Here is a 5573-nt window from a genome sequence, read left to right as displayed (position 1 = left end):
TTGAGCATTGTAGAGACCACCAAATATCAACTTTTTTTTTTTTCGTATAAAAAGTTGCATGATGGCACCTTGGAAAAAGCAAAAAAGGTTAATTCAAGCCAACAATATTGTAGATCACTCGCTAATGTCAATCAGCTGACTACACAGTGTGCAGTAAAACGTTAGCTTGAGACTACCTTACTGCAGTGTTTACACGTATTGTACTTTCAATACAATCACTTCAAGCCAAGCAAACGCTATTTTAGCCAGCTCTTCCTTGTGATGCATTTAAAGACCAAAGGCAGTTTTTTTTTAGACTACATAAAGTGTTGTTTCTGTGCGCGCCTAAAAAAAAAAAAAAAACGTTTTCCTGGCACCGGAGCCCCAGCCGCTGTTTATAGACATCCTCTGATTTATTTTGTGTTTGCGGAATCAAAGAATCTTAAATAACCCAGTGCCCAAAACGTGTTCATCACAGGCTTCGATTTGAATGTGGTTATCAATGCCAGCTGCATGGGTTTGGGTACACACTACAGATAATGTGGTTCAGGCCAAATTACAGTGTGTATGCAAATTTCAGAAGCGAGCTAAGTGGTTAGCATTTCGGCAGCGTGTCGCGGCGGGGTTTAAGATGGTATGGAAAATTAGAAGCATGTAAAAGCCATCTTAGTTATGTGAAACGGTATGATCGTCTAAATCGACATAAGCCACTGCATAGCGAACAAACACTTGATCCCGCGAGCTGCTGTTCGGGCCCTTTCTAGTAGTGGCTTTTTCACGCGGGATGGGGTGGATTTACGGGCTGGGTATTTTGTGTCACAGTGTTAGTAATTTTAGAGTAGCCTTGGTGTATTTTATGTGGGGTATGCTGTCGTCAAATAAAGACTTCCAAATAGGGATGCACCCATACACTTTTTCTAAAAAACGATTACTTTGATTTAAGTACTTGCCGATACCGAATACCGATACGAGTGCAAGGCATTTTCTTCAACATGAAGTGTGTTATAGATTGACTTTTTCACAGCAGATTGGTTAGTAATAAGCTAATTTACTCATTTACATTTCCTTGAGTAAAGTAGGCTACACTTTTAAGGGAAGTTATATGAGAATTGAACTGATTTTATTACAATATTATTCTACATTTTTATTGCATTGTCCATCATAGACAGAACATGTGTTTATAGCAACTTAGCCAGTCGCTACTGCATTTTGATACTTTTGCTGCAGCTCATTTTCTTCGTTAACTATTAGCCACGAGTTAGCGGCTAGTTAGCAACGTTAGCCTGTATCTTGTAAACACTGCGGACTCCACGCTGCAGCACAAACAACATTTAGCTCTGGTTAAATCCAGTGTTCATTTCGTCGACTAAAATATTTTGTCCTAATTTTAGTCAAAGTGATATTTTTGACGACAAAAATTGGACTAAAACTAAATTAAAAGATTTTCATGAGACTAAAACTATGACTAAAATGTCCAGATATTTCAGACGACTAAAATAAGACTAAATAAAAATGGACAAGTGAAACTAAAAGCGTCCAAACTTATACTTACAGTCTGAAAGAGCCTCAGATCATGTAAATTCACTGTCAAAGGAACAGCTCTGAGCTTTGTTCATGTGGGAGTAGCTCCATGAAGCAGAGGAACAAGATTAAATATGATTATAATGAATATTTTTAATGCAAAGTCGACTAAATTTGTCTTAAATTTAGTCGACTAAATTTACTTGCAATGTTAGTCGACTAAAACTAGACTAAAATTTAAGATTTCTTTTTTTTTACTAAATCTCTCAATGTAACTTGAATTACATTTTCATAAAAAGACTAAGACTAAAACTAAATTAAAATATGAGTATGAGTACAATAATGTGGTATCGGCCCGATACCTGATACTGGTATCGGTATTGGTGCATCCCTACTTTCACCCAGGTTTAATAAATAGGTGCATCCCTACTTAAGACATCCATGTAGGTTTATTAATGACCAAGTTCCATCAATCGAATAAACTACATCCTCAAAAAGGCAAACTATGTATCCATGGGCGTTGGCATATCAAGTGGGGCTTTTTTTTTGTTCACATGAACGCCTCCTCCCAGGAAAACTAGGGGATCATTTTGATACCCGAGTTCCTTTGACCTTTCAACAAGACAGAAAGTAATGATATGAAGTTGATTTGTTCTGAAGTGGACACTATGGATCTGTAATGTTAATGTGATCTCTTTTTTTCACTTAGCGTCCTGTAAAACAAATGTCAAAGTTGAAGTTGAATGTAATGTACTTGTTTACCTTGTATTCTTGCCTGTGTGTTTTTTAATGTTTCACTTAGCAACGACCACGAAAGCACTTGGACACAACGTGCTCGTAATTTTCAATTCACAGGCGCATAAAGGCTGCATTCATGACGAAATGTTGGCTTTTGTTGATCAGACTTGGTAATTGAAGGTAAAAATTTCACCAGCTGTAGCTTAAAGAGTAGCATTTGGTCCTGGGCTTCTATTGTTACACATTTTACTCACACACACACACATATTTTGGAAATTCCCTGTGCAGCATTTAACGCATAATTGTTGAGTCAAATGTAATCAAGGTGAGTTCAAATTTGGGCCAGTGGTTGTAGCCTCAAACCACAGACTGTATCCGGTGACTGTCCCGGGTACATATTAAGGACGAGCGATATATTGCATTTACAATTTAAATTACATTCAAAAGTCAAGCATATGCATTTGAATAGTGATTCCGAGCAAAGGTGCAGCAGTAGTCAATGGAAGGGCGCTCTAATAATGCAGGTGGCAAAATACCAAAATACCATCACGTTATTTTTAGCATGCGGGAGGGGGGAAATAGTCCAAGTGCAACCTTGGTGCACACTCAATCCTCCTGCCCGGGCTTTACAAGACATATATTCTCCTCAATGTCAGCAATAGCGGCCAAGTCTCAAGGAAATGTCAATGACACGGGCAGACCCGGGCGAGGGGAATGTCAGAATGGAACAATTTCTGGTGTCACGGTGAGAGACTACAGCCCACACACTATAGGCTTTGTGCGCCCCGCTCTTTCATTCACCGAGCCTTTGAGTTGTTGATCTCTTAAACTTGCTGTCAGTCAAAATATAGTCCGGAGCTTTACAGACAGCGTGACCCGCTTTGAAATTCACCCTTTACTGTGGGTAAACAACATGAGCAAAGGCAAAGGTAGCATTATGTTTTCACTGGGCAAAGGTAGAAGCCCATGTGAACATATAGGCATGTTTGGAAATGTATTGAGTCATGGATTTGTGCGGTGTGTGGGTACAGAACATTGTGTGTGAGTGACTGCTTGTATCCTCTAATAAAAATGCTTATGTGATCGCTTCCTTATCCACCCTCTCCAGAACCTGAAGGACACTGAACTCTGTATCTTTAGATTTAAAGTGATAGTCTGTAAGATGCAAAATGAGAAGAAAAATGTCAAAAGTCAACAACCAAGTCCCCCTGGTCTCCTGAAAGCCACTTCTGGTTTGCAATAGGGGGAGAGCGAGAAAGGAATTTCAAAAGTAAACGATCAAGCTCCCTCCCCCTTCTGCCAGTTGACAGGAAAGCTCGTCTGATTGGTCAAAGTGATGGCACAGGGGATTCTGATTAGTTGCTCAGTTCAGCAAAAAGGAGGAAATAATTGTTTTATATTACTTATGTTACATCAAATTGAAGACCCAGGTGGTCAGTTATACACAATCTATTAAATGTGTTAAACATTTAAACTTACAGACTATCACTTTAATTTATTTTTATACTTTTGATAGCGTTTACACCAAGAGACTGGGATTGGGAGTCGATTGACGTGACTTGATTGACTTTTTTTTTCCCACAGTTCGATCTGAAATTTATTTTGGCAGTGAAATATGGTACAGATATTCCACAGCTATCAGATTTGAAATTTAGCGAGTGACATAGAGTACACTTGATTTTGGCTAGCAGTATACAAATACATGTTAGTGCTGTCAGTGCGTGGGTAGAGAACAATACTGAGTGACTGCATGCAAATTATAGCCGTCAAGCTGACCATAATTCACGTTCCAATTATAGGCCAGTTTAACTACGCGTCCATATCATTTATTTATTGTTTTATGTTCTAGATTTTTGACAATAAAGATGGAATATTTCATTAACAATAATAAACCTAAGGGTATTGATTTCAAATGCAAACTAGTAGAGTTGTGAACACTACAGTTACTAGTGTTAACCCAGCAGCTAAATGTCATGTTCCACGTTTATTTTCTGTACTCTTGATAATACTGTTTTCAGCTCATTTTGTGTTTGCAAGTTCTCCTGAAAATGGCGGATTTCCATGTTAACATTCAATTTGTATAATTCGATCTCGGACTCTCATGCCAATTGCTGTGGCAACGATCATCATAATGCTCCAACACTTCGAACCCATGGATGGAAATTGAAAAGCACTGTTGCTTTTCAATTTCCGAACCAATGCTGGTCGGACGCCAAAATTTTAATGTACAGACTGTATTTAGCTAAGAGTTAAGTTTGCCGGCCGATTACCTAACTCCGTAACATTAGACCCCCGTCCCCAAAGCCCCTGATGGAAAATATCCAGCGGGCCCTCTATAACGGCGTACACTGACAGCTCCCTAATTCAATCACGTGTGTTGCCGTTGCCAGCTAAGCCGCCTCCAAAGTCCAAATGCCCCCGGTCTATTTAAAACTCCCCAACAATGACAGACAGAGAAGGGTCCTGTGTGCCTGAAAAAACATTACGCAAAAGGACGGCCGAAAGAGTACAGATGCCAAGAGGCCCTTCCATGAGATTTACTGTAGGTGTGCAGCTTTATCGATGCACTAATATTTCGAATCGATTGCTCTGGTCTGATCATTAAAAAAATCAATCCCCATCAAACCTTGGAACAGCATCCTTATAACACAACCTCTATTCCATCTCAGCTCCTGTGGCCTCCAGCTGTTGTTTACTATTAACAACAGCTGTAGGCCACGGTATCTGCGAGTGGCTCCCAGAGATGGCACTGATCGCGTGATTGTTCCCAGAATGCCTTGCTCCTATCACTTCCTGCAGACACATCCAGCGTCCTCTGTGGCGTCCTGCCCTAAAGCCACGATCACACTTTTCCCTGCCTATATGTGCATGCGTGAATGCACAGGGGATGCATTGCAGCAGTTTATATGTACCTCACAGTAAAAAGTCATATTCACTTTAAAGGTGCATTATGGAGCGTTTTATGTGGAGAAAAAAAGTTGACATTTGTGATTCATTTGACCTCGTAGTGACCCAGTGGTTGTTTGGGTGATTAGCATGGCGCCTATACTTTCCATCACAGGGGTCACTAGGATGCTCCAGGATCAATTGTTTGGATGGTTTTCACTGCTCTCACCAGAAAACCTACAAAACAAGTGAGCTTGGAGGGTTGTAGAGACCTCATAAAAAGTTGCATATCGCACCTTTAATCTTGCATGAATCAGAGCAATGTGGATTTTGACATACGTTGTCAAGAAGGCTTTGGGTTCAATTCCTGGACTGTGTGGGTTTCTCTGCAGGGGATTTGCACGTTTTGCTAGGTGGGATATTTCGGGGTTCTCTTGTTCCTGACCAGA

The sequence above is a fragment of the Gobius niger genome (genome assembly GCF_951799975.1).
Source record: "Gobius niger genome assembly, chromosome: 7".
Classification (NCBI taxonomy): Eukaryota; Metazoa; Chordata; class Actinopteri; order Gobiiformes; family Gobiidae; genus Gobius; species Gobius niger.
The sequence above is the reverse complement of the archived record's forward strand: the minus strand, read 5'-3'. Positions refer to the sequence as shown.